Below are 18,829 nucleotides of genomic sequence, written 5' to 3'. Positions count from 1 at the left end.
TCATTAGCCTATAATATATTGATGGACTTGATGGAAATGTAAATAACGGTAACGTTAAGGCCAATTCAGATCAATGATTCGCAACGAGACAAAACGGTTTTAGAATGTTGCAGAGAAAAGTGCTGCGGTGTGAACTGGTTAGTTGCAGAGCGTCTGAAGCCGTTGCCTGGGGTCTCAAAAGACCCACCTTGTCAAATCGCCAAGTGCAGTTAGAACATTTACAATCAGACGTCTTGGAATTTTGCAAGTTGCATCCAGTCTCGTTGCGAATCATTAATCTAAACTGACCTTTAGTTATCTACATTGCAACGTTGCAACAAGGTAGCATTGCATTCGAGAGACGTTTTGCGAGGTCGGTACCAGTCGGTAGCATTAGCTAGCGTTTTTTCTAATTGTTAGCTGACATTAGATTGTGTTAATTACATTAGCTAGCTAGCTAACGCAACGTTACCTGATTATCTCTCATAGATGGCTACTGTGCGCAACTTTGCCTGAACTAATGTTGCCTTTCTTGACATGGTCCGGTAGCTAGAGTTAGCTGTGCAAATAGCTAGGCTATGTAATTTAGTAACGTTGCATTGTCATCCAATGTAATACGAAATCTACATCAACAAATAATACGACCTCTCATGTTACACAAAAACATTTTAGGGTTCCATAACCCCCCCTTTCTCTGTTATTGTAACGCTAGCAGACACCGGAAAATACAGTACGCCGCTCACACACAAGTGAGTTGATGAGCGAGCCTGTTGCGTTAGCTCCGTCTACCCTCTCTGGCGGACCAACCACTGATGGGTGATGGAAAACGCGTCACTAACTATGCGCCGCTTGTGATTTTTTCCCGGGAATGTCGCCACAGACACCCAGTTCTTTAATCATAAATTATAATAATAATAATAATATAAATTAATATAATAATAGGCTCAATCGCCATTGTGTTACCTAATTCGGCAATAGATAGTGACTTAACAGACATTTATTTTAATGAAAATCTTCGAGTTTATTACTTTAACACACAGCACTGGCTTTGTGTATTAAATGTTTCACTATGAACCCATAGAAGTCTTATATTTTGTTAAATGTTGCACTATTAACAAATGTCTTGTTGTAGAACATACATTTCTCCATGGAAAGAAAAACTAAAATCCTAATTTTCCCTGTTAAAATGAGTGTTGAGGTGTTACGGCCTGGCTCGAAAAGCCGTAACAAGTCCAATTACCCAAAAACACAATCAAAAACTGATTTAAAAATACACACCCAGACATTTATTAGAATAACAAACTAATCACAAACTAAATGAAGGAAATACCGCTGAGTTCAAACAAAACGATCTTCACAAAAACTACAAACCCAAAACCGCAAATCAAACCACAAACCACACACAAAAGAAAGACGAAAGAAGATCTCAAAGAAAGACTCTCTACCCAAACCACAAACACAAAAGCCCCAAAAGAAACTGTCCCCTGCCTCATACTACTGCGCTTATATTGGGCCACAAGCAGGTGGAGGCAATCAAGCGATTAGGCAGTTAGGTAATTACCTCCACCTGCACTACCCAGACCAGCAGATGCAGAGGACGTAACAAGAGGTTGATCAGTCTGCTGGGTTGCCCACCTTGTTACTTTTTTGTTTGACCATCATTGTCATAATTATTATTTTTAAACCTTTAATAAAAATGCATATTTTCACTAAAATCCGGTCTTTCGCTGTGTTGTTACATCCTATTTTCGTGTCTTTTATTTGCTTTATGCATTTGCATTTACACTGAAAATGTATCAGGAATATTATCATTTTTTAAACAAAATGCATCAGGGCTTTGCTGCATAGGGTTTCAGACTGCACTTTGTCCTTTACTGCTTTTTTAAAATTCTTACACATTAAAAGATCATCACCTGAACAGGCCTCATACAAAAACATTAAAATCTGAAAATAAGCCAACACAATGACAGTTATGATCAATTTGCAAAAGTCCAAATGAAAATCTAAATCTTTGCTGTTTCAACTGTACGTGGTGGATGTGTGACGGATGGGTGTCTCTCTGGGGGGTGGACTAAATGATCAGTTCTTTCCAATGGTCCACCCCCCATTTCTCTCTCGCCAGGTTTTTGTTTTTCCTGAAGGCCCAAGACTGCACTGGGTTGCAGACTGCACAGCCAAACACTGCACTGATAACTCCATCCTTTTTAGAAACGAGCCGCTTTCTTCTTCTGTGTCTGTCAACGCAGTGTGTCACAGGGGCGGGGTCTTCTGGTGGGAGGAGTCCTGACAGCCTGCAGTGATGCAGAGTTGGAATATATGGAGAAAATGTAAATGGCGTGCGCTGATTTGTCACTGTGGCTGTTTGAAGTGTTCCTGCAGTGCTCTTATAAGGCAGCAGTGATTGTGATTGGTGGGGGGGAGAGAGTATTCTCTCTCACAGGGGGGCCGGGCGTGTGCACAGGGCTCAGTCTCTCTGAGAGCTCAGAGGTGAAGGTGTGAGCATCCACTCTGCTCTGAGGAAGGTTTGGTTCGTTTGCGCTGAAGATGGAGAGATGTCTGTTCTTTCTCTCTCTCTCCTCCCTGCTCCTGCTCTCCACAGTCAGTGAGTACCAGCTTTATCCTCCTCTCCAGCTTCTCCACACCCAGTCAGGGCTCAGAGACTGGGGGTCAGGGCCAAGGGGTCAGAGGGGCAGCTCTCCAGGCCGGGCAGGGCTCCAGGCCGTCTCTAAACACCAGAGTTTACTGTAGTAATATTTCTCTGCATCATTCATGAAGCTTTCATTAAACTAATTTTATTATTATTTAGGAAATGTTTCTGTATTTGATTCACTGGTATATAAAACATGATATTTGAATAATCCAGCAAAGATAAAGTTTTTTGTTTGATCATGTTTGTGTTTTAGTAAATATAAATATATGTGAATATAAAGATCTTTTTCAAATATAGTTTTTTATCGTTTCCGTGTGTCTATGTAATTTGGCACCTGATAGTCATGAAAAAGTCCAGGTATTAGTTGGCGTTCCCAGAAATACCTGATGTTTGCGTGAAATTTATATCATAAGTTGGCCTAATTAATATTTTCACTTTTTGTAGTTGTAAGTTGCTTTTTATTAGTGTATTTTTATAAGAACTCTTCCGTCTTTAGTGCGTTACAACGGAAGACACAACGGAAATGTTACGTACTCTCATCAGTGATACATTTGATGCCTTTATGGCAGCACATTAATAATATATTGCACTTATTAGAATTCTCTCATCTCATGAAACTTATTACAGCAACTTTAAAAAGAAAAGAAAAAAAAACTTTAGCACATGTTAGCACATCAGTGGTAACACCTGCTCAAACCTCAACTTCAAAAGCAGGACTGAAGCAACATTGATCCAGAGTCAGACTTCCTGTGTAATTCTTTTCAAATAACACTCTGAACAGATAATATTCTCCACCACTGCTTACGGCTGCAAATGGAAAATATTTTATTTGAAACTCACGTAAGTTTGAATATGTGGCATTTTTCATGTAATATTTTACTATCAATTTAAAAACATGCAAAATTTTCAAATTAAATAATTATTGAAATTGCACAAGAAATATAATGAGGACATACTCCATAGGATGAACGCTAAAAGTATAAAAGTGATTGTTAAACAGGAATTTTGTAGAGCTGAACTACTAACGTCAAATAAAATAAAAAATATAAGCTAACAATTCAAATTCATGTTTAATCCTCATTGTGGAAACATACCATTTCACTGAAAACATTACATGACATTTAATTGGAAGACACTTTTAATCAAAGTAATGTACAATAAGTGCATAACAACACCATTACTAATGTAAAATATTAAAACAGTATGATGTACATCTACATACGCCCAGGTCTGTACTTAATATCATTAAATGGTTAAAATGCATTCCAGATAAATCTCCTTTTTCACTGATAAATGAGTTCTTATAAAGATGCACTGAGCTTGGTAGGAAGAATGGTCTCCTGTTGCTCGTCTGTGTCTTTTGAGGAGCCGTACTCTGCACAGCCAGCGTTTCACGATGCACAGGAGTTTACTGAGGTTCGTGTCTGAGTGACCATTCAGCCAGAAAATGCAACAGAAGGTGAAAAGTCTTAGTACTGAACTGCAATAAACACACTTGGTATTCCAGTCTACTTCTAATGCTCTCAGTTTCTGTAGAAAGTAGACACTGGTAAGGCTGATTACATTTTGAATAGACCTGTGTCTGTACTGCACTTGAGAAATCTGCAAATGTCAAATCTCAAGTTTTTAATACCATCTCACTCACAGCATTCTCATTTCCTATTTTCAGTGCAGCAAAACAGTTCTTATGTCTGAGAAAGTGAAGGGGTTATCTCCACCTTGTGGCCAAAGTGTGCACCTGCATTCTGTAGGGGCTTTAGCACCTGTGGCGTCACTAGGGTTGGTGATACCCGGTGCTGTCGACCGTTGGTGTCACCCGATTTTGTCGATGGGTGCGGGGGGGGCGGGGAAGGGGGGGGGGGGGGGGTGCAGGCAGGTGTGGGCGCAAGGAGTTGCGTGTCATGACGCCTCTGATAAGCACTGCCACACAAGTGCCATCTGCTTATTCAGACATGTGACTGGCCTCACTGGCAGAGCTTGTGTCACAGTGTACAAAGCCAGGGTAATAGAGCACAACCTAGTGGTGTGCCTGTGTTCCTGCAGGCACTGCTGGGGGCATATCCTTTTCAATTCTCAGCAAAAACTTGGGGTTTACACCCATGGTAAACCAGGCTAAACATTATTGAGAATCTAGAAACAGTGGTACTACATAAGAACCAGGTTTATCTATAAGATGTTTATGTACAGCACTGTGTGCCGTAGTTTTTTCCATGTTTGGTTTATTGACTGTTCATTTCCGTTTAGTTGCGTGCTGATGTGTTCCAGTCTTTTATTTTTAATTGTTTGTTCAAATTGTTTGAGTGTTTCACAGTATCTCAGGCGTAAGTCTTGGTTTTTGGGATTTTTATGTTTTTGGTTCTCAGCTTTTTTCTCATAGTTTTACATTACTCATCAAACCATTTTTTGTTTCATTCTCATTATCATTTTTCATTTTTCATATTTGCGGTTTTTAACTTGGATTTTTTAGCTACTTAAAAAAATTATTAAAGTAATTTATGGCCAGGTCTACGCCTTATTTTGAGGGCTGATACTGATAAATATTTATATTAGAATTTTAATTTAATCACAACCAATTGCCTCTTTGTATAATTGTGTGCTGTTTGGAGCCCATCTGTAGAAAGGATTGAGGTTATGTTTGTGTGTCGGACTGCTGTGTTCTCTGCATGAGCTCAATGATCTGACTGTGATCTGATAAGGGTGTTTGTGGTCTGACAGTAAATGCATTTATGGAGGAGGGGTTTAGGTCCGTGATAGCATAGTTTACTACACTGTCACCAAGAGCTGAACTGTATGTACAGTATATCTACCTAAAGAGTCCCCTCTGATCATGCCATTTATTATATAGAGACCAAGACTTTGACAGAGATTCAACAGTGCCTTACCATTTTTATTAATTACTCTGTCATAATTATTTTGCAAGGATACATTTATTGAGTGACATGGATTAGTTGCTCCAAATATATGACAAATTCCCAATTTCCCGAGGACTAAAGTCAAGTTGTTTATTTGTCCTGGAGTTAAAATCTCCACATAGGAGTTCCTTCCCCTGGGCCTGGGAGTTGCAGATTTCCGTGTAGAGATTTAGGAACATGCCCTCTGAGTAATAAAGGGATTCAGAGGGTGTATATATGCTGTACATAGGAATAGGTGAGATTTGGAGGGATGTGACATTCCTTATTTTTAGCCAGATATGCAAGTCTGCTATTTTGATTATTTTCATTGAGCCTGCAAGCTCCTACTTATTATAATGTACCATATTATAATGCCCCCAGAACATCTGACATGCTGGACATTGCTGTGCTTGAGGGATGGCAATACTATTTCTCTGTATCCTAAGGGACAGTAAGCTGATACATCTCTATGCACCATGTCTCCTGGAGGATTAAAATATCTATATATTTTATGCTACTGATAAAATCTGGATTTGTGCTCTTCAGCCCATACACTGAAGAACAAAAGCCCTGATTGTTCCAACTGCTAATTGCAAGTGATCTCCTTACATAAACAATAAGTGATTGCATTGAATGGGGCATAATGACAAACTATAAGCTAATTTAATTATTGATTATATTATATTTAATCAATAATTAAAATATAATTGTAGAATATTTATTATACATATACGTTTATACTTAGCCAATTATTCTGCTGATTATGTTGAGGAGTTGCCGTATTTCTCCCATCTCAGAACTGGCCAGGGTCCTTGGTGTTGCAGCAATAGCTGCATAACTCTGCTATAGTGGAGGTTGCCCTGTCTCTCATGTTGTGGATTGATAGGTGGTTCCAGTGCCTCCTTCTGGTCAAGTTTCTATTGACTTTGAGTGCAATAGTAGGATACAGGACCTGCGGATTTTTCAGGATAGGTGGTGCCATGGGGAGGCTGAGTGTAGTCTAGTGGGAGGAGATTTAATATTTAACAACATACTAAGATGAGGGTGCCACAAATGGTCATAGGTTTATTTTTGTAGAAGCTTGTGTTCCATTGCTTTGTTCGACTTCTATTTCTCTTTTCCTTTTCTCTATTTAATCTATTTGTTTTTTTGTGTCTTGGTATTGTTGTTAATTTTGATATGGTGATTTCTTTATTTTAGCTGCTTTTGTTGCCGAATGACTGTATGTATTGTGAAATAAAGGTTTGTTAAAACTCAACCACCCCCCCCCCTCTCCCCCTCTCTCTCTCTCTCTCTCTCTCACAGACAGTGAGGATGTGAGGTTGGTGAATGGTGGCAGCCCCTGTGCTGGGAGAGTGGAGGTTTACCATCGGGGAGAGTGGGGGACAGTGTGTTATAGGGTCTGGGGTTTGACACATGCTGGGGTGGTGTGTAGACAGCTGGGCTGTGGAGATGCTGTAGAAGCACTTCAAAATGCTCGCTTTGGCCCAGGGTCTGGGGAAATATGGATGGATAATGTGTCCTGCAGGGGATCAGAATCCACGCTGAAGGAGTGTCGCTCAGAAGGATGGGGTGAACATAACTGTGGTCATGTACATGATGCTGGAGTGATCTGCTCAGGTAGGACTCAGTGTTATTCAGCTCTTACCAATGTTCTTATACCAACACAGGACTTTGGATTTAAATGAGGATATATTAGTTTCATAAATGCATATATTATTACATAACTAAAACATAGTATTACATTTTAAAATGCGGTGTTATGAAGTAAATTACTGTATTGCTCCTTTCACTGAACTAATTCAGCACTTACGCAGTCACAGCAGAATCTTTGTGTTTCTGATGTAAACTTTTTCTACAGAAATAAACTTTAAAAGAATAAACATTCTGATAGCGTCAGAAAAAGAGAAATACATGTGATTGGCTCATCACACGCTGCAGTTTATACGAGATTGGCTCATCTCACACTGCCGTAGATGTGAGATTGGCTCATATCACACTGCTGTATTTCATGTATAATAGCTGTGCAGTCCTGTATTCATGCAGCTGTGCTCACTGTTGTCTCTGGAATTAGGTGCCAGTCATTGCAGATGATTCTCTCTTTATTCCCTGTTAACCTCTAGGCAACGTCAGGCTGGTGGGCGGGGCTGACCTGTGCTCTGGGAGAGTAGAGATGCATCATGGGAGCTCCTGGGGCACGGTGTGTGATGCTGACTTTGACCAGCGGGACGCAGAGGTTGTGTGCAGGGAGCTGGGCTGTGGAGTTCCTAAAGAGCTGCGGGGGGCAGCTGCGTTTGGCCAGGGGGCGGGCCAGGTGTGGGCAGAGGAGATTCAGTGTTCAGGCAACGAATCTCACGTTTACTTCTGTCCCAGAGCACCATCACAGAATCAAACCTGCTCCCATGGAAACGATGTGGGACTGGTGTGTTCTGGTAAGAGTCATTTGTATATTGTGTGTTTCAGTGACACTGGGTTAATATAGTTCTAAACAGATTGTATGCATTTATATTTAAGAAGATCAAGATATTCATCCATTATACTGTGAAATGTTACATGTCAGGGGCTGTAATGCTGGATATTGTGATGCAGATATAATCTGTAAATATGCAGTGAAAACTATAGAGGGTGGGGATGTGCAGCCCATAACCCTCTGATAGGGGAAGCACACCATATGTACCATAGACACACAGGAAGAGGAAGCACACAGAGCTATCACAGCCTTCCTGTGAGCTGCAGGAATTCACATACAGGCATTTCTGAGCAGCGGCAACTCCCAGTGTCTGTGAGTTTAATCTGTGTGGAGGTTGTATGATCTCCCAGTGTCTGTGAGTTTAATCTCTCTCTCTCTCTCTCTCTCTCTCTCTCTCTCTCTCTCTCTCTCTCTCTCTCTCTCTCTCTCTCTCTCTCTCTCTCTCTCTCTCTCTCTCTCTCTCTCTCTCTCTCTCTCTCTCTCTCTCTCTCTCTCTCTCTCTCTCTCTCTCTCTCTCTCTCTCTCTCTCTCTCAGGCAATGAGGATGTGAGGCTGGTGAATGGAGGCAGCCCCTGTGCTGGAAGAGTGGAGGTTTACCATCAGGGAGAGTGGGGGACAGTGTGTGGTAGTTACTGGGATATGACAGATGCTGGGGTGGTGTGTAGACAGCTGGGCTGTGGAGATGCTGTAGAAGCACCACAATATGGTCACTTTGGCCCAGGGTCTGGGAACATATGGATGGATGATGTGTCCTGCAGGGGATCAGAATCCACACTGAAGGAGTGTGGGTCACAAGGATGGGGTGTACATAACTGTTACCATAATTGGGATGCTGGAGTGATCTGCTCAGGTAGGACTCAGTGTTATTCAGCTCTTACCAGTGTTCTTATACCAACACAGGACTTTGGATTTAAATGAGGACATATTAGTTTCATAAATGCATATATTATTACATAACTAAAACATAGTTCTACATTTTAAAATGTGGTGTTATGAAATAAATAACTGTATTGCTCCTTTCACTGAACTAATTCAGCTCTTACGCAGTCACAGCAGAATCTTTGTGTTTCTGATGTATTTCTCTTTTTCTGACGCTATCAGTATGTTTATTCTTTTAAAGTTTATTTCTGTAGCAGAAGTTTGCATGTGATTGGCTCATCACACGCTGCAGTTTATACGGGATTGGCTCATCTCACACTGCCGTGGATGTGAGATTGGCTCATATCACACTGCTGTATTCCATGTATAATAGCCGTGCAGTCCTGTATTCATGCAGCTGTGCTCACTGTTGTCTCTGGAATAAGGTGCCAGTCGTTGCTGATGATTCTCTCTTTATTCCCTGTTTAACTGCAGCCCATCGTGAGGTCAGGCTGGTGGGCGGGTCCGACCTGTGCTCTGGGAGAGTAGAGGTGCATCATGGGAGCTCCTGGGGCACGGTGTGTGATGCTGACTTTGACCAGCAGGACGCAGAGGTTGTGTGCAGGGAGCTGGGCTGTTGGGCTCCTGGAGAGTTGCGGGGGGCAGCTGCATTTGGCCAGGGGGAGGGCCAGGTGTGGGCAGAGGAGATTCAGTGTTCAGGCAACGAATCTCACATTTACTTCTGTCCCAAAGCACCCTCACAGAATCAACCCTGCTCCCATGGAAACGATGTGGGACTGGTGTGTTCTGGTAAGAGTCATTTGTATACTGTGTGTTTCAGAGACACTGGGTTAATATAGTCCTAAACAGATTGTATACATTTATATTTAAGAAGATCAAGATATTAATTCATTACACTGTGAAATGTTACATGTCAGGGGCTGTAATGCTGGATATTGTGATGCAGATATAATCTGTGAGGTGCAGTGAACACTATAGAGGGCAGGGATGTGCAGCCCATAACCCTCTGATAGGGGAAGCACACCATATGTACCATAGACACACAGGAAGAGGAAGCACACAGAGCTATCACAGCCTTCCTGTGAGCTGCAGGAATTCACGTACAGGCATTTCTGAGCAGCGGCAACTCCCAGTGTCTGTGTGAGTTTAATCTGTGTGGAGTTTGCTTGATCTCCCAGTGTCTGTGTGAGTTTAATCTGTGTAGCCTGTGTGTGTGTGTGTGTGTATGGGTGTACAATACAATACAATACAATACAATAAGCTCTTATATAGCGCTGTTCATGCGTACATTCCAGGGCACTTTACAAAAGAAAAAATATATATATATAAATACATAAATAAATACATAACCTAAGAAGTCAAAACTAAGAGGAATATGCACATGAGAACAAATAAGTCTTAAGATACGATTTAAAAGAACCAATTGTAGCTGCACCTCTGATATGGCTTGGGATTGAATTCCAGAGGCACGGTGCAGCGCAGCTAAAAGCTCTTCCCCCAACTGTTTTTAATCGGCAACGAGGAACCACTAAAAGTTCAGCAGTAGCTGAACGCAGGGTACGACAGGGAACATAAGGTTCAATCAAATCCTGCAAATATGAAGGTCCAAAGCCATGCAATGCTTTATAAGCAGTTAGCAACACTTTAAATTCAACCCTGGATTTAACAGGGAGCCAGTGCAATGATTTAAGAACAGGAGTGATATGCTCTGAGCGGCGTGTGTGAGTAAGTACTCTGGCTGCTGCTCTGGGTGTGTGTGTGTGTGTGTGTGATTTGTCGTATGTACATGTGTGCATGTGTGTGTTATTGTACGTGTGTGTATGCGTGTGTCTGTGTGTGCGTGTGTGTGTGTGTGTGTGATTTGTCATATGTACATGTGTGCATGTGTGTGTTATTGTACGTCTGTGTATGCATGTGTCTGTGTGCCTGAGTGTGTGTGATTGTGTGTGTGTGTGTATGAGGGTGTGTGTGCGTGTAGGTGTGAGTGTGCGTGGGTGTGTGCATGCAGGTGTGTGTGTGTGTTTGTGTGTGTGTGTGTGTGTGTGTGTGTGTGTGTGTGCATGAGTGGACGTGTGTATGTATGTGTGCATGTATGTGTGTGTGTGTGTGTGTGTGTGTGTGAGTGTGTGTGCATGCGTGTGTGATTTGTTGTATGTACATGTGTGTGTTATTGTATGTGTGTGTATGCATGTGTCTGTGCCTGCATGTGTGTGTGTACATGTGTGTTTGTTTGTGTGTTTGTGTATGAGTGTGTGTGTGCATGTGTGTGTGAGTGTGCGTGTGTATGCATGTGTGCGTGAGTGTGTGTGCGTAGGTATGTGTGTGTGTGTGTATGCATGAGTCTGTGTCTGTGTGTGCCTGTTTGCGTGTGTGTGTATATGTATGTGTGTGTGTGTGCATGAGTGCGCATGTGTATGTATGTGTGCATGTATGTGTGTGTGTGCATGTGTGTGTGATTTGTTGTATGTACATGTGTGCATGTGTGTGTTATTGTACGTGTGTGTCTGTGTACCTGAGTGTGTATGCGAGTGTGTGTGTGTGTGTGCGTGTGTATGAGTGTGTGTGTGCGTGTAGGTGTGAGTGTGCGTCGGTGTGTGCATGCAGGTGTGTGTGTTTTTGTGTGTGTATGTGTGTGTGCGTGATTTGTCGTATGTACGTGTGTGCATGTGTGTGGTATTGAACGCCTGTGTATGCGTATGTCTGTGTGCCTGAGTGTGTGTGTGTGTGTGTGCGTGCAGGTGTGTGTGTGTGTTTATGCATGTGTGTGTGTGTGTGCATGAGTGGGCGTGTGTATGTATGTGTGCATGTATGTGTGTGTGTGTGTGTGTGAGTATGTGTGCAGTGTGTGTGATTTGTCGTATGTACATCTGTGTGTTATTGTATGTGTGTGTATGCATGTGTCTGTGCCTGAATGTGTGTGTGTGCATGTGTGTTTGTTTTTGTGTGTCTGTGTGTGTATGAGTGTGTGTGTGAGTGTGAGTGTGTGTTGGTGTGTGTGTCTGTGTTTGTGTGTGTGTCTGCATGCATGTGTGTTCATGTGTGTGTGAGTGTGCGTGTGTATGCATGTGTGCGTGAGTGTGTGTGTAGGTATGTGTGTGTGTGTGTATGCATGAATCTGTGTCTGTGTGTGCGTGTTGCGTGTTTGTGTATATGTATGTGTGTGTGTGTGCATGAGTGCGCATGTGTATGTATGTGTGCATGTATGTGTGTGTGTGCATGTGTGTGTGATTTGTTGTATGTACATGTGTGCATGTGTGTGTTATTGTACGTGTGTGTATGCGTGTGTCTGTGTACCTGAGTGTGTGTGTGTGTGTGTATATGAGTGTGTGTGCATGTGTGTGTGAGTGTGAGTGTGTGTGTGTGTATGTGTGTGTTTGTGTGTGTGTGTGTGTGTGTTTGTGTGTGTATTGTTTATTATCTCAGTGTTGGTCAGATGCTAACCCCACTGTGCTGTGTGTAGGGTACACTGGGTCCAGGCTGGCTGACGGCCCAGATAACTGCTCTGGTCGAGTGGAGCTGCAGGACCTGGATAACTGGGGGACAGTGTGTGATGCATGCTGGGACAGGAGAGCCTCCAATGTCCTCTGTCAGCAGCTGAAGTGTGGGACTGCAGTGGCAGTGCCAGGACAGGCCTGGTTTGGAGAGGGGAGTGGGCCAATCACAGCCGATGTGTTTGATTGCCATGGGAACGAGACACGCCTCTCACAGTGTGCTGTTTCCTCATGGAGCCGAGCTGTGCTCTCACATGGACAGGATGCTGGAGTCATCTGCTCTGGTGAGGAGTCCTGCTCTCTGTACTGTGTACATGGCACAATTTAGCACACATTTACTGCACTGAGAGAGAGAGAGAGAGAGAGAGAGGGAGAGAGAGAGAGAGAGAGAGGGAGAGAGAAAGAGAGAGATAGAGAGAACTGAACTGAAGGCAGTGAAGAGCAACCAGCTCTACCCGGACAGAGATCCCCTGGGACAACTGGCCATCAAAAGAAAATTTTTACAAAATATCAACAACAAAAAATATGACACCCACTGCATCTAGAAATTTTGACAGAAATCAACAAAAACTATTCATTGACAGCATGAAGAAATTAAAGAATAAGCTGGAAATGTATTGTGCTCTAGGCAAAGATTGCTCCCTGTCAGAATATCTCACTAGAGTTAAAAACCAAAAGCAAAGGCACACATTAGCAATGTACAGACTCAGTGACCACATCCTTGCCATCGAAATTGGTTGCCACAAAAAGACCTGGCAAAAGCGAACAGGCTGTGTGCTCATTGCAATCTGGCAGGTGGAGACAGAGGCCCACTTCCTGCTTTCCTGCCCCAAGTGCCTCCCAATCAGAAACCAATATTTTCCCAAATTCACTGTTCAGACTAATCAGTACCTATCGGAACCAAATAAATAAATAAAAATTCTGGGGAAGAGGAAATCGCAATAGAGGCGGCAGCCCAGCATGTCTCTGTCTGCCGTAAATTAAGAGAGGGTGTGGGTTTAACAGAGGAGCCTAACCCTAACCCTAATACACTTGGGTTTAACAGAGGAGTCTAACCCTAACCCTAATACACTTGGGTTTAACAGAGGAGTCTAACCCTAACCCTAATACACTTGGGTTTATCAGAGGAGTCTAACCCTAACCCTAATACACTTGGGTTTATCAGAGGAGTCTAACCCTAACCCTAATACACTTGGGTTTATCAGAGGAGTCTAACCCTAATACACTTGGGTTTAACAGAGGAGTCTAACCCTAATACACTTGGGTTTACCAGAGGAGTCTAACCCTAACCCTAATACACTTGGGTTTATCAGAGGAGTCTAACCCTAATACACTTGGGTTTACCAGAGGAGTCTAACCCTAACCCTAATACACTTGGGTTTATCAGAGGAGTCTAACCCTAATACACTTGGGTTTACCAGAGGAGTCTAACCCTAACCCTAATACTCTTGGGTTTATCAGAGGAGTCTAACCCTAACCCTCATACATTTGGGATCCTCAGGCTCTGCCCTCTCAGCTCTGGACGGGACGGTGCGGCTGGCTGGAGAGGGTGCGTGTGAGGGCCAGGTGGAGGTGTACTACCAGCAGACCTGGGGCAGAGTGGGGGGGTCCTGGAGCTTCAGTGAGGCCTTGGTGGCCTGCAGGCAGCTGGGCTGTGGCTCTGCAGTGCAGGTCTACAGCTCCTCTCCGTCTGGGACGGGGAGCAGTGGGGAGTGTCTGATGGGGGTTCAGTGCTCCGGGAGAGAGGCTCACCTGGGGAACTGCAGCACTCCACACAAACTCACCTGCAGCTCCAGGGAACAGGTGTCCATCGTCTGTTCCAGTGAGTACAGGTTACTAATGAAGCTTCTCTGCAGTCTCTAGCTGCTTGTTTGACATGGGGGATATAGTATACTCAACCTAAAGGATTTTTAAAAAGTATTAGGAATCATAGAGTATTTAAAACAGACAGAGCTTGTGTAATTACTCAGATAACTTCTCTCTATTTCTCTTTCTGACCCCCTCTCTCTCTCCCCCCTCTCCCTTTTTCTCTCCCTCTCACACTCTGTCTCTCTCTCAATTTTCTATTTCAACTTCAATATAAGTTGCTTTATTGGCATGAAATACAAACATACTTATTGCCAAAGCATACATATATAATATATAAAATAATAATAATATTAAAATAATAATGGTAAATGTAACAATATGTACAAATAACAGCATTGACAGCAACAGAAGTAAATCAATAAATATGTACAATGTTTATATGGGGTGGGTGGTCATTCATTGTCCCTCAGGTTATGGCAGGCTGAAATGAACTGTGCCGCAATTGGGGCTGTTGATCCTTCCCCTAAAAGAATTGCACATTTTTCTTCTTTTGATTTGTAATTAAAATTATTTATAATTTGGGATAATTTTTGGAAATATTTTTTTCTAATTTGTAAATATTTTGTGCAAGTAAGGAGGAAGTGCATCTCTGTTTCCACCTCCCCTGTCTTGCAGTGACCACATAAGCCGTGTTTCCACCAAAATTACCCGGTCCCAGGAACTACTTTACCAGGAACTAAAAGGCTCCTTCAGCCCATGGTTGTCTGCGTTTCCACCGCGGTCTAAAGTCCCGCGAAGATTAGGCAAATTAGCCCACTGACGTATGAAAAAGCGACGTTGTAGTCGGTCCATCTGTCCTATGATTTCTTCTGTAACCCCATACTACCACCGAAGTAGCCTACATTATTTTCTAATAATCAGGACAGCCCGGAGGGGTTTATTCCACTTATATACAACGGGTTACCAACAATGACTATATATGGTTACTTCTGTATTTATTGATTTTTATCGATTTAATCACCTGGAATTGAAATATTCTTCTGCAGCCGTTTGGGCATATTTTACCGTTGTCAAGCAAAACTGTCGTTGGTAGTTGAACTTGGACCGTTAAGTTGTGCAACAAATAGGATATAACAGACCAATAGTCAGATTGTAACTGTTTTATATCCTGTCAAACACATTCATTATGTTTTTATGTGAACATTCGCTTTCATGTCTTGACATCCGAAGCGACAGAATGCATTCACATTTCCAATACAACTGGCAACAACAGCAGAAAACATGCACACGTTGTAAACAATTTGCTGTTTGATTACTTTCTCATCGTCAATTCTATATAGGCTAATCGCAAAATGACAAGAATAGAACGAAAACTCGGACTTGCGTGAAAATTTAAATTAGTAGTGGTACAGCCACCGTTTGCTTTCCTTCGAAGTTACTGCTAGCCGAGCAGCGAAGTGTGCCCTCCAGATGCGAACCATGCACCATAAATTAGTCCATAGTCTTCCTGGTCTTTTTGTGGAATCGAAGAATGGCAGAGTAAAATTACGGCAGTATGAAAAAGCTAAAGGTACAATTACTAACCTGTTATTTTACCCTGACAAAAAGTGCGGAAGGTGATTTCCAGTTTGCTTTTACTGTATCACCAATGTGAACTACGCAGAACTACCGCATACCTCACATAACTGTATCAAACGTTTTGAGTCAATTACAACGGGCTAACAAAGAAAATCCGGAAGAAAATATTCAGCAACCGAATTAATCCGTTTGAATGTTTTAGTACGTAATATGCTGTCCCAGCACGAATGCTTAGCATTTTATAAAACGAATACTAAAGCAAGAAAAGAACAGAAGAGCACATGTTATAATTCCAAGACGTTGGCAGGCTATAACCAAAAGTAGGCCACTGCGCCGCATAACATACAAGTTTGATTTGAAGTTATTATGAAAATAAATCGGTTTGCGCCTGCATATTTTTAAACATGGCGCCTGAAAATAAACACAAAAAAATGCTGCGAGTACTCGACCAATCAGAAATGTTCAGTGCTGCAAGCTCCACCCAAAAGGTTCCTGTACTTTCGGAAAGTACTACCCCCGAGCAGGAACTTTTTGGGGGGTAAAATAAAGCCCCCAGAACTAAATTTAGACCCTAGTTCCTGCGGTGGAAACGCACTGAGTTCCTCAAAAGGTTCCTAGTTCCGGGCTAAAGTTCCTGCGGTGGAAACGCGGCTATATTCGCTCTTCTTTTGGTACCCATGAGTTTCTGTATCTGCTTATTTCAATTGCAAGCGTGTGGTCACTGAGCCTGTACTTGGTCAGGATCCGTCTCTGCTTTGTATCTCTGACAGAGAAGAGATACTCTGCCTGTGTGTATTTTCTATTTAGGGCCCGATAACAATTCTGTTTATTTTGGGATTGTGTTTCTTTGTTCCAATGGTCCAGATAGGAGTTTTTGATGTGTTTTATAATTTGGTTGACTCTAATGGGCTGTTGTGAAGCAGTGCTGGTCTGAAGCTGGTTTGCATTAGTATGTGTTAATGTTAGTCTAGAGAGGTTCAGAACCAGCTGACTGAGGGGATACTTTCCTGGGCTGAGCTCTTGGGTTTGGAGTGCCAAGAATTGTAAGGAGTCTGTTGGACTCATTTTTAGATGTTCAATAAAATTTAATGCCCTTTTTTGAATTTGAATGAGAGTCAGAAATCTGCCTAATTCAGCCCTGCATGCATTGTTAGGGGAATTTCTATGTACTTTTAGTATGTTTTTACAGAATTCTGCATGCAGGGTTTCAGCTGGATGTTTCTCCCACTTGGTGTAGTCTTGCTGACTGAGTGGACCCCATATTTCGCTTCCATACAGCATGATAGGCTGGATGACACAGTCAAAAAATTTTAACCAGATTCTAATGGGAATATTTATTGTATGGAATCTCCTTTTAATCGCATAAAAAGCACTGTGGGATTTTTCTTTTAATGCATTCACTGCTAGGCCAAAGCTCCCTGACGCACTGATTTTTAGTCCTAGGTAATCGTAGCTTAGTGTGTGTTCTAGGAAGGTGTTTCCTAGAGTAAAGAGGTATCTGTTTTCCTGAGATCTGGGCTTTTTTTGGAAGATCATAATCTTTGTCTTTTTCAAATTTACTGTCAATGCCCAGTTCTGACAGTATTGCTCTAGCAGATCCAGGTTCTGCTGTAATCCTTGTTTAGTGGGTGACAGCAGGACCAGGTCATCAGCATAGAGCAAGAATTTAACGTCTGTGTTGTTTAGGGTGAGGCCAGGAGCTGAAGATTGTTCCAGTAACACCGCTAATTCGTTGATATAAATATTGAACCATGTTGGACTCAAACTGCAGCCCTGCCTCACCCCACGCCCCTGCGTGAAGAAATCAGTTCTTTTTTTGCCAAGTTTCATTCCGCACTTGCTTTTTACATATATTGATTTAATTATGTCATACACTTTACCCCCTACACCACTTTGTAGGATTTTATAATATAGTCCCTCATGCCAGATTGAATCGAATGCTTTTTTGAAGTCAATGAAGCATGCAAAGATTTTTCCTTTATTTTTTTTGGTATACATGTTTGTTGATTAGGGTGTGTAGGGTGTAAATATGGTCAGTTGTGCGGTGTTTTGGAAGAAAACCAATCTGACTCTTACTCAAGACATTGTGTTCGGTAAGGAAGGCTTGTATTTGGGCGTTAAGAATACCGCAGAAAACCTTCCCCAGCTTACTGCTCACACAAATGCCTCGGTAGTTATTGGGGTCGAAAACTCTTGTAGATTGGGGATATAAGCCCTTGGCTCCAGATCTCAGGGAAGCAGCCTGTTTGTAATATTAGGTTGAATAACTTAAGTAAGGCCTTCTGCAGCTCAGGGGTGCTGTATTTAAGCATTTCTGTTCTGATACTGTCACACAAGCTTTTTTAGGTTTGAGTTTTTGGATTTTTTCATTTAGTTCTTTTAGAGTAATTTGGTTGTCCTTGATTGTTGATTCAAGTATCTTCAGTTTTTCTTGAAGTAGTTTTTGTTCCAAATTGAGATCATCCTGAGATAATTCTGTATATAGGTTTTTAAAATGGTTTTTCCAAATTTCACAATTTTGGATGGCTAATTCTTCAGGTGTTTTGTTACTTAAGTTATTCCATTTTTCCCAGAACTGATTTTGGTTAATGGAATCTTCCATCACTTTTAGAGTTTCATGAATTTGTTTTTGTTTTTTTTGTTTTAACATTTGTTTATATAATGAAAGGATTTCACAATATTTGAGGCGCAGGTCAGGGTTTTGTGGCTGATGATGTTTCAAATTTGATAGTTGTCTTAGTTTTTTTCTAGTAGATTTACATTCATCATCAAACCATTTTTCTTCAAGATTTTGTTTCTGATTTATTCTCTTGTTAGTTTTTTTGAGGTTAGCTTTAAGTGCTGATTGATGGAAGATTTAATTTATCAGTTTAGCTGCTAGATTTACACCACTTTGGTCAGGTTTAAATGATGTTAAAATGAAACTGTTAATATGGTTAGTTATTTCAGTGGAACTGATTGCTTTGGTAAATTCTTCCATGCTGTTTGCAGCCCATCTGTATGTTTGATTGAGATTATACAGCTTAGAGGGCTGTGTTTCAGTGTTCTTGGGTTGTCCAATTCAAAAAAGGCCGGTCAAAAG

The 18,829-nt window shown here is 41.8% G+C and overlaps 2 protein-coding genes across 6 annotated transcripts in view; both read left to right on the top strand.

The window, feature by feature from the left end:
• LOC118220427 overlaps positions 1-18,829 on the top strand; it is a 426,649-nt gene that overhangs the window by 259,712 nt on the left and 148,108 nt on the right. The gene's annotated exons all lie outside the window — the stretch shown is intronic.
• The window catches only part of LOC118219941 (scavenger receptor cysteine-rich type 1 protein M130-like), a 58,365-nt gene that overhangs the window by 2,169 nt on the left and 37,367 nt on the right, over positions 1-18,829 (top strand). Inside the window, exon 1 of one of the 5 annotated variants that reach the window (XM_035403444.1) lies at positions 9,356-9,658. The exons of the other annotated variants lie outside the window; for them this stretch is intronic. The gene's annotated coding sequence lies outside the window, so the exon portion shown is untranslated. Of the gene's footprint in view, positions 1-9,355; positions 9,659-18,829 lie in introns of those variants that run through there. 5 annotated transcript variants of the gene reach the window in all.

This window comes from Anguilla anguilla, chromosome 2 (assembly GCF_013347855.1).
Source record: "Anguilla anguilla isolate fAngAng1 chromosome 2, fAngAng1.pri, whole genome shotgun sequence".
NCBI lineage: Eukaryota > Metazoa > Chordata > Actinopteri > Anguilliformes > Anguillidae > Anguilla > Anguilla anguilla.
Note: the sequence above shows the minus strand (reverse complement) of the source record. Positions and strands in the feature narration are given on the sequence as shown.